Genomic DNA, 12,032 nt, shown 5'->3' with positions numbered 1-12,032 from the left:
CATAGCGCACAAGCCAGAAATGAGGTAGAGACATGGTTTTTTGGTGGTTTTTGACCCTTTTGACTGACCTGTTTGCCTACAAATGCCTAGAAAATGCACAGGGTGAATGTTATCATCACTTTTAATTGAAATATGTTGACCTTTTTCTCATTAGATGCCCCAAAAAAGAGCGCAACACCCTAGGTGTTGTGCGTTTGACCTTTTTACTATGTTAAAAATGCTTCCAAAAACACAAAATTTCACAACTTGCCAAAATTTGCTCAAAACTTGTCAAAATTGGTGGGATGATGACTGATCATGAGTTTTAGGCATGGAATGATGCCTCAACAAGAATGTCTAGCCTCCTTTTCTCCTCTTTCTTGCTCAAGGCTTCAATATTTGCATGGGATCTTTTGAGCTTGGCTCTTGCAATTTTGTTTCTCATGGCATAATACTTTGCATTGCTTATCTAAATATCAATATACCTTTTGGCCTTGATTAGGAGGCTCTCAAGATGGGTTTTCACCCTCTTGAACCAATGTTCTCGATTCTTAATTACCATTTTAGCAAATTGCTCATTTTGGGTGAGCTCATCAACTAGTTCTGCCTCCCTTTTCTTTTCTAGCTCAAAATCTCTCTTTAGGCCTCCAGTCCTTGGCCTTCTTCTTGACACCTATTCCTCTAGCTGGTCATTGTATTCTCCATATGCCTCATCAAGTAAGGCCTTAGCCTTTTCAGCCTCTCTCTTTACCTTGATGAGCTGAATCTCCATGAGCTGATGTTTTACCTCAAACTGCGTGTTCTCCTGCTCTTAGTATGAAATAATTCATTTGGAACTTTGCAAATTGACCTAGAGTTCTCATATGAGTGCACTCTTCTCCTTGATGACAATGGTTGTGCTCTCTCTATCATCATTTTCATTTAGGTCAACTACGTGAAAATCCTGCTCTGTCTCATGGAGGTCCTCCTCCTACTAGATCTCTGCTTCTGCCACCCTTTCCTTACCCTTTTGTAGATACTTTGCTGGTGAAAAAGGCAAGGCCCCTCCCACAATCTATGGGGCAAAAACTTGCCTATGCCTTCTCTGATAGGTATGTGTTTGATGACAGCCTAAGCTGCACATACCATAATGATGCAGCCTTAGCCACATATGCCCATAGCATGCAAATACAATTTCATGTCACACTATGTCTGCCCCAGGAATTCCAAAGATCCCTTACTTAGTAAAACCTTCACTTAATCAAGGTTAAGGCTCCTTAATTAAACTCTATGTGGAAATACAATAACTCATGAAAACCCACTTTATCAAAGTCTAAGTATTTAAGAAAAAATATATTTGATTCTCTCTTAACCATTATCACTCAACCTTTCAGTTAATTTTGTTATCCGCGCATGTCAACCATACCATGGTCTTCAAACTTTGGTTAAAACCTGAACTTAACCCATAAAACTTTAACTCCACTTATCTCTATTATAATTTGCAAATAATATAAATATTTCATAATCACACTTAAAACTTACCTTTCCACCATTCTGTAAACCTTTGCACATATAATGATGCTATCCTTAATGCGTTAGTCTTTGCTGTCGATCTCATTCCTCGATCCAACAATTATTGTGTCACCCAATCATTAACTATCCCAGAAAATCTCTAGTGTTGATCTTCTCCGCCAATCCAACAGATTTTGTATCACTTGATCAACAACCCGCTTGCCTGATCTTCACCGTTTATCAATCTCACTTGATCCAATGGTTATCGTGCAATCTCACGCAGAATTAAGCACGACCGATATCAGAATGAAGGCATGTGAGAAAAGTGGTTTTGTCTTTCCTCTGTGTGCTACGTGACAGCCACTAAGGATAATTGTGTAGAATTCTAAAATACCATTTACTACCTTTAGACCGCGCGAGAAACTGCTTACCCTTTGCGAGACCGCTTCATCCTTTTCTAGCACGTGGGTTTAATCTCCACTATTCATCTTCTTAAATTTATGTTTCACGACTTAATATTAACCTTCCATTGCGCACAACCTCGTCCATTGATATTACAGGTCCAACAGTTCCTGAGCACCTTTGTTCTTATTGTGTAACAACTCATTTAGCTTTATGCCTGTATATTTGGTCTCGCCTTACCATATTCACTAGTTCTGATATTTGATCTCCGCTCATGCATTTATGCTTCCTTCTCCTTCGTTGTAACATTAAAGGATTACTCTAATGCTATCTGTGTGTAAAACCATATCACTCCTCTCCACACTTCTTCTTTGATTCTACACACCTACAACCTATGTTACGCAGAATTACTCAAGTCTACACACACATTATAATTGAATTACGCATCACACATCACACAAACTCATAAGTGAGTCATCTGTATTAATAAACAACCATTTACATAAGAATTTCTTCCTTGGCCTAATTTTCAATATCAGTGGCCTTCTTTTCCTTCTCGTAGGCTTATAGTCAAACCTATCTAATCTCACTCTAACTAATTGACTGACTCTCTACCTATTGACCACTATGCCTTTTAGGCTTACATTTATAAAAAAGGTTATGTTTAAACTATTCTGGTTTAGATCCTTAATCTATTGAACTAAATCCTAAATATCCTCTAAATCCACTTTTAATTCCAGTTAATCCCTAAGAATCCTCTTTAGTTCCATGAATCATGACACCACTTTCTAGTCTAAGACTTATAATTGATTTCCAACTATCTTATCATCACCCATCATCACTCATGTTCTCTTACATTTGAGAGAATTAAAAATATCTAATTAATTACTATTCTAATCACTCAAAACATTAATAATTACATACATAGGAATCCAAATTCCTTGAAAAATAAGACCCCCTAAGTTAAGTAAAACATGATGAAATTGTTGAGATGTATCCTCCTGCATGAGACTCCGAAGGTTAAGATAATCATGATCTCCCGATCATGTGTTCCCATATGTTGATAGAAAACCTCTAGGGTCCCAAACTTTAGTTTGTAACTTCCCAAATTCCTTGCACCTTTGCTACTGCTATATATCTGTTGTCTTCTGGTTCATCTTACTCTCTTCAATCAGTTTCAAATTCTGATTGATCACTCCCCTTGTTGTCATTTTCCTCAATCTGGACTGTTTCATCACCAATTGCCATAATTCTTCAATCTCCATCTCGAGCACATCCTTGGGCTGGAACATTCTCTATCATCCCATGCTATCTCTTTCTCTCCGCTTTAGGTTGTTTTTGTTGTCCACTAACTTTGGCACCTTCAATTTTTTCATCTCTCTATACATTGTCCATTCATATTCAAACTACTGATGACTTTCTTCAACATTTTCTACTTCAGCTTTTGATATTACTCTTGAGATTGCTCGAGGTACTGCTGTTGATATTGCTTCCACCCGAAATTCCTAAATATCCTTGAAGATATCTCCCTCTGCAATATCTAATTTTTGCTCCTTGTCTACAAATTTACTTTCCAGTGATTTAATGTTTTCATTCCATGGGCTAAGTACTATCATCGAATCTTCCATTTCCTCCTTCATTTGATTGTTCTCCTGTGCCAAATATTCTCCAACATCTGCAACAAAACTTGCAATCATAAAACAATTATTAAATTAATAAACATAGGGCCTCAGTGCCTCTTCTTCCTTTGTAAACATCTCAGTATGTTGCTTTGGTTTTTCCTCCTCTTTTATTAGCACATCAGTATGTTGATTCTTCAAAGAACTTTCTAAAGAATCCTATAAAGGACTCTCGAAACTGTTAGCAAGTTTCTCTTCCACACCATCTTCTTCAATGATGTCCTTCTGCTCTTGTCAACTGTAGTGAACTCCTTCATTCTCACTCAACTCTGATTTTACAACCTGTACACTTACTCTTTGATTTTATAGCCTTTTCTCCAAAAGACTTAATTCGTGCAATAAATTTTCTATCTCACTTGGGATTTTTCCTAAAAGCTCTGTACAATCCTCACCATCTTCTTCTTTTTCAGAAGTATAATTTCTTGGTGACACTACTTCATCATTCTCGATCAAAATAAAATTTTGATTCTCCATATTTCTGATAGCTTTAGATGTCTGTCCATCACTCTTCCTTTGTCCAATTAAGAAAATCAATTTTTCTTTGTCCTTACCAATAAAAAATTCCTTATCATAGGATATAACTGTCTCATCTCTACTGAAGATATTTCCTTCACTAAGCAAGGAATTTATCAACTCCTTCTACCGTAATAACTCAACTTGATCTTCTTTTGAAAGACAGTCATCATCATACTTTGCTTCGAAACTTTCATCTTCACTCAAGGCAGTTCCATAGGATGGTTTGTCTTTTGGAATATCTTCATTCACACACAACTTCTCAGTTTTAAAACCACAAGACCTAATGATCTCACTTGATGATTCAATCACCAAGTTTTCCTATTGTTCCAAGTCCTCTACATGACTCACAAATATTTCTATTGTCTTCTCTTCAATCTCCTCAAATCCTTCACTTGGTTTCTCTACTTCTCCCTGCTTTTGGCCATCGTCATGAGTCAAACTTCCCCTGCTTTCAGTCCTTGCAATATGCTGAAAAGTAAAACTTGTTCCCAACTGTGTACGGGAATTTACATGCCACTTGTCTATCTCATCTTCTTTCATATCAGAATTTGGATTCTTAGGATGTTATTCCTCTTTTACAACAATATCAACAAACTGTCCTTCCTCACATGTTTCACCTACAATCATACACAAATTATCAGATTTAAAATCATGTAACCTTTTGGTCTCACTTGAAGTTTCAATCTTCAAGTGTTCTTGTTGTCTTGAACTCTCACAACAATTCATAAGATCTTCCACAGATCTCCAGTCTTCATCTTTACCCAGAACAATAAGATAAAACATTTTCTTACTCATACATAATTTTTTTTTTAAGATATAAATGTAAAACAAAATGTAAAAGGTTTATAGTGCCTATTTCTCATTTCGTTTTTAAGGAAATACTTCCTTAAAAATAAATAAATATAAACCTTTTTTTATGAAATATTCCATTAAAAGTAAATAAATATAAACTTAAAAAATGGGAATAAATATTCATTGCAAAGAGAAAAAATAGATTTTGGATCACATATTTCAAACAATCTTCATTTACAAAATTGAATTGTTAATAAGAGAGCATCCATAGGGAAGCTTGAATTTTAACCCTATTTTTTTGTTGAGAAATTTAAATTCATAAGATTGGAAAAATATAATTTCTAAAATCACAATTTCCCTTTATTCTTAATATGGATGGGCAATGTTTAAATATGGAGAATGGAGAATGAGGCATGATAATGGAAAAATGGATTTTTATCAAGCATGTATTTATATAAAAAGAGAGTGTATTTTAGAATTTTTTTCCCTAGAAGTATTCTATGTATATTTAATATTTAATTAAAAGGAATATTATTCATTATCACAATTTAATGAATAGAAGGTTGTGACTAAATTTATAAGTTATTTCAATTTTATAAATAAACATTTATAATTATTTATATATTTAAAAGTTTTTTAGTTATATAAAAAACTTCCAATATTAATATTTGAATTATTCACAACCATATTGTTATAGTAGTTTTTCTTGGTTGCATTGGTGTCATGTTGTAGAGGCTGCAACTACCGTCTAAAATTTTTCTTTTACCTTTTTTTGGAGCCTCTCTCCTCAAAATCTTAGCATCTTGTCTTGCACTGCTCACGTATTTGTGTTTCATTCAAGTTTGTCTCTCACTTTGCAACTTGTCTTCACTTACTTGTTGGGTTGACTAATCACAAGCTGACCCGTGACTTGGCTCACATCCCTTTCTTACATTATATTGGAAAGCTCCACAATCCTAGAGGGTAGCCTACCTTACTCTCAGGAATTGCACAAGGCAGTCCAATAGTCAGCCCCACAGTCTAGAATTATACAGAGCAGTCTGACAGACAACCTTGCTAAGAGAAATTGCACAAATCATCCCGATAGTGAGATTTGGCACATGAATTGCATAGACCCATTTGATAGCTTGTCTTCAACTGGGAAATTGTGCAGAGCATGAGAGGCAGCAAGAGCCACTCAGCCTAGGAATTGCGCAAAAGCATTCCATCAGCTGATGCCTGATGCATGTGCTAGCAAGTTACCTGGTTCCCTCGAGAGCTGTGCAATATTCTTATGCATGCATGGCATCCTTTCCTGGAAAGGAAAAAATACAAAAGCATCTCTAAAAAATAGGGATCTATTTTTAGCATTAGGAGTTACACTCAAGTTGATTTTAGAAACTTTCTGCCACTTGTCACTTTTTCCTAGATTTTTGGCTTGCATGTCATGAACCCTAAATATACCAAATTTATTTAAACGATGTACAAGATCTCGTTCTACACATTCGATCTTGGAGCTCTGTCATCCCCAAGGCATCTACGAACCTTCGACATAGTCGACACAACTTTTTTGAGTAAGTTTTGCCTTTCAATTATTTTCCTTATTTTGCTGTCAGTTTTATTTGCTTGGCTCTTGTGAGTGTTGTTTTGAATGTTTTGCTAAATGACCATTGAATTTCTAGATTGCTTTAACTTTTATAAGTGTTGTTTCACGTTTTTCAGTATCTTTCTTAAGCATCACATGCATAATATTGTTTTTGCACTAACATTCGTTGTTGCGGCGACCATCCCCACCAACTTCCTTGTTCGTCTATTTGACTAATTCTTGCATTGGTTTTGATTGAATGCATGATTATGCACTCCTATCTGCACCATACTTCACTCATGTATTTATATCTACTCATTTTCAAGTTTCCCTTGGGATGATCTAGGTTGCCTTCGCTTAGATTTTTCTTTTCCATTCATGCACTGCACATTTCTACAACTCAAGGCTCTGCCATGGCTCTAGGAATTGCATAGAAGCTCTTAGTCACTAGCCTCCATCTATGCTCTGCACAATTCTGGGAGATAATGCCCTGTCTTTCCCACTACGATTGCATAATGCATAGTCCCAGCCAGTAGTCAAGCCAGACTGAAGTGTGTGTTATGTAGTCGAAGTGAGAAATAGGTCTCACTAATAGTTGAGACTGTGCAATAAAAAGTTCCAGCTGACAGTCTCCTCACCTTTGAGAGTCACTAGTACGCAATCTTTCACAAAAATCACCCCAGTTTTTGCATGATCAATCCTTTAAATGCTTTGTGTTTTTAAACAAAAATTTTCTTACTGTGAGCCACTGCCCTATCTCCAAGTACATTAGTTATTGAGCAGTCTATCAACAATACAAATATCATGGTTTCCAAGAGAGCTAGATCAAAGGACACTGTAGAGAGAATAATTGGAGATGTGGTTGAACAAGTGCTAATGAACTTGCCCATCTATGAAGAAATGTACTTTTTCATAGAGAATGACATGAAGTTCAGATGGAAAGAAATAAAGGACATATTTGGAGGAAACCTAAAGGAAGATTCGGAAGATTAACAAATCTATGTCAACATTCACAAGTCAGGCTTATACAGGGTTGAATGTAGGTACCCTGAATTCTCATGCGAAGATATCATTCACTAGGTTGTCTCACATATCGATCCGGAGATGATGAAATTGAACAATACCAATGGAACACAACTTGCCATCTACAGGTCGAAAACTACCATCAGATGTATCACTTGCCACAACTCGTGAATTCAATGGATGCACTGTTCTTCACTCCCAACAACAATGTAAACGCTAGAGACATCATGAAGCGTTGGGTAAAAGATCCATTCAATTTTAGGATGACACCCAACCAGATCTACAAGACGAAGTCACCTGGGAAGGCTTATTAACTCCTGGTCATCTTTTCATGTCACTTATATGGCCAAGAGAGCATGAAGACTTTCCTGTAGAGTTGGGTTATTATGTTAAATCAGTTGGAAAAAGAAGGAATTCCTTTCAAATGTTCAGACATGTTGCCTCTTTAGTTGAAATTCCATGTGTCAAATTCTTAGAATCTGCCTAAGGATGGACAAGAAAGATTCTATATGTCTGCATATTGGCTTGATGCAATCTGTGCCCAACAACATTTCCCTCACATGGGTTTGACATGGACACCATATGAGGAAGTTATGAATGTTTATTCCAAGTTTATCTGTGAGTGTAGCTACCATGGAGTCATGGAAAGGTTGTCTAACCAATTCATCACCCCACTATATAAGATGATATTTGAATAGGATCCACCTTGCATGTCCCAGGAAACGATGCAGACATTGCTTAACATTCGAGATCAGGATGCCCCATTCTGTGGCATGTTCATCACAATGTTTGGGGCGGGGAAGCCTCCACATGAGTTACCGAGGTTTGTCATGGAAATGCTGGTCATGCAAGAGGTTGCATACCAGATCTACACAAGGTTATCAACAAGACTTCACAGGAGGGAGAAGGCACCATGGCCCACTCTCGCTTTCCAGATTGGGTTGTACAACATCCATACCTTGAAATATGAATATTTCAAGTTCGAGGACTTGAAGAAGTTTGGGTTTGACACCAAGATCTTCAATCCGTATGATCCCCACTGCATATTCAATAAGCACTATGCAAAGGTGTACTACCCATGGATCCACGGGGCATGTCATTGGCTAGAGATCCTTGTAGGAACTTATATAACTCCTCTAACCTCAATGAACCTGTTATCAGTCGTCCGGATCTCCAAGGCTAAGGAAGAGTCCAGCTGAGGTAACCACAGACCAATATTTTTACTTGGTATATAGCCCTACCAAGCCGAAGAGGGATCTCTCCAAAGGATCATAGCCAATAGGGCTTGATAGATTAGGGTTTTAGGCTAGATATTATGTGCATAGGTCGTTTAATTTGATTTGGTGGGGTTGTTGGAAGAGGATTAGGTCAAACAAACTAGGTTAAGGAAAATAAGGGTATGATTGCAGACATCTGATGGAGGAAGTTAGGTAGGCACTCAAACACTTTAAGGTTATGAAGTGAGATGGATAATACTAGTGAGGTGCTAGAAAGAGCAAGACAAGGATGTATTCTTTCTAAACTGAAGAAAATGGACAAACAATGGAGATTTCCCCAAAACAGAGCATGTAAGATGTATTATGCTCATCACAGCTTGAAAATCAAACATAATTAGAGTGAAATGGATAATGAGAGGTACAAAACATTCATACATATGAAACAGAAGAAGAAACAAGATCAAATTACCATGCCATAGGAATCCCACCAAAATAGATGCAACTCATCCAATATATTCCATGCCAAAGTTTGAAAAACTATTACAACATCCAAGAGAGTCCAACCCCTTGTCTATGGTTCAGAAAGGGAATAAATAGACATGAAAACCACTTCCCCTCATCCTGAGGGGTCAAATCCATGAGGTGAGGAAGATATTATACAAAAATATAAATTGATAGCTAAATTTTAGGATGGTCCAAGTGACTCATTCTTATCTTAAGTGAACTGATTCATTATAGCTCATCTACTTCATTCACCTAATGCATTTACCCTAAGAAATAGTAAAAACATGATAATTACATTCACTTGATCATTTACATAGGTAAAATCATCACTTTCCAAGGTGAAAGTCAAAATAGGAGAGAAACTCAGAAAATTGGAGAAGACTGTCAAACATGCCCTCCACATGCAGGACTGCTTGTGGGTGCCTTCCCAGTGTCCAAATTTTCTCCATGATGGCTTGTTGGAAAGCCATTAAAGTCTTATTTCTAGACATGTCTTCATTTTTCAAATTGGAGCTCAATCGCCTTATCAAAAACTCAATCTCCCAAGACTGGTAAATGCATAGCGCCCAAGCCAGAAATGAGGTAGAGACATGGTTTTTTGGTGGTTTTTGACCCTTTTGACTGATCTGTTTGCCTACAAATGCCTAGAAAATGCACAGGGTGAATGTTATCATCACTTTTAATTGAAATATGTTGAACTTTTTCTCATTAGATGCCCCAAAAAAGAGCGCAACACCCTAGGTGTTGTGCGTTTGACCTTTTTACTATGTTAAAAATGCTTCCAAAAACACAAAATTTCACAACTTGCCAAAATTTGCTCAAAACTTGTCAAAATTGGTGGGATGATGACTGATCATGAGTTTTAGGCATGGAAAGATGCCTCAACAAGAATTTCTAGCCTCCTTTTCTCCTCTTTCTTGCTCAAGGCGTCAATATTTGCATGGGATCTTTTGAGCTTGGCTCTTGCAATTTTGTTTCTCATGGCATAATACTTTGCATTGCTTATCTAAATATCAATATACCTTTTGGCCTTGATTAGGAGGCTCTCAAGATGGGTTTTCACCCTCTTGAACCAATGTTCTCGATTCTTACTTACCATTTTAGCAAATTGCTCATTTTGGGTGAGCTCATCAACTAGTTCTGCCTCCCTTTTCTTTTCTAGCTCAAAATCTCTCTTTAGGCCTCCAGTCCTTGGCCTTCTTCTTGACACCTATTCCTCTAGCTGGTCATTGTATTCTCCATATGCCTCATCAAGTAAGGCCTTAGCCTTTTCAGCCTCTCTCTTTACCTTGATGAGCTGAATCTCCATGAGCTGATGTTTTACCTCAAACTGCGTGTTCTCCTGCTCTTAGTATGAAATAATTCATTTGGCTCTTTGCAAATTGACCTAGAGTTCTCATATGAGTGCATTCTTCTCCTTGATGACAATGGTTGTGCTCTCTCTATCATCATTTTCATTTAGGTCAACTACGTGAAAATCCTGCTCTGTCTCATGGAGGTCCTCCTCCTACTAGATCTCTGCTTCTGCCACCCTTTCCTTACCCTTTTGTAGATACTTTGCTGGTGAAAAAGGCAAGGCCCCTCCCACAATCTATGGGGCAAAAACTTGCCTATGCCTTCTCTGATAGGTATGTGTTTGATGACAGCCTAAGCTGCACATACCATAATGATGCAGCCTTAGCCACATATGCCCATAGCATGCAAATACAATTTCATGTCACACTATGTCTGCCCCAGGAATTCCAAAGATCCCTTACTTAGTAAAACCTTCACTTAATCAAGGTTAAGGCTCCTTAATTAAACTCTATGTGGAAATACAATAACTCATGAAAACCCACTTTATCAAAGTCTAAGTATTTAAGAAAAAATATATTTGATTCTCTCTTAACCATTATCACTCAACCTTTCAGTTAATTTTGTTATCCGCGCATGTCAACCATACCATGGTCTTCAAACTTTGGTTAAAACCTGAACTTAACCCATAAAACTTTAACTCCACTTATCTCTATTATAATTTGCAAATAATAGAAATATTTCATAATCACACTTAAAACTTACCTTTCCACCATTCTGTAAACCTTTGCACATATAATGATGCTCTCCTTAATGCGTTAGTCTTTGTTGTCGATCTCATTCCTCGATCCAACAATTATTGCGTCACCCAATCATTAACTATCCCAGAAAATCTCTAGTGTTGATCTTCTCCGCCAATCCAACAGATTTTGTATCGCTTGATCAGCAACCCGCTTGCCTGATCTTCACCGCTTATCAATCTCACTTGATCCAATGGTTATCGTGCAATCTCACGCAGAATTAAGCACGACCGATATCAGAATGAAGGCATGTGAGGAAAGTGGTTTTGTCTTTCCTCTGTGTGCTACGTGACAGCCACTAAGGATAATTGTGTAGAATTCTAAAATACCATTTACTACCTTTAGACCGCGCGAGAAACTGCTTACCCTTTGCGAGACCGCTTCATCCTTTTCTAGCACGTGGGTTTAATATCCACTATTCATCTTCTTAAATTTATGTTTCACGACTTAATATTAACCTTCCATTGCGCACAACCTCGTCCATTGATATTACAGGTCCAACAGTTCCTGAGCACCTTTGTTCTTATTGTGTAACAACTCATTTAGCTTTATGCATGTATATTTGGTCTCGCCTTACCATATTCACTAGTTCTGATATTTGATCTCCGCTCATGCATTTATGCTTCCTTCACCTTCGTTGTAACATTAAAGGATTACTCTAATGCTATCTCTGTGTAAAACCATATCACTCCTCTCCACACTTCTTCTTTGATTCTACACACCTGCAACCTATGTTACGCAGAATTACTCAAGTCTACACACACATTATAAT

This window comes from Pinus tabuliformis, chromosome 5_2, assembly GCF_031772625.1.
Source record: "Pinus tabuliformis cultivar Carrire ecotype Pingquan chromosome 5_2, CPIR1, whole genome shotgun sequence".
Taxonomy (NCBI): Eukaryota; Viridiplantae; Streptophyta; class Pinopsida; order Pinales; family Pinaceae; genus Pinus; species Pinus tabuliformis.
This window is presented reverse-complemented; position numbering follows the sequence as displayed.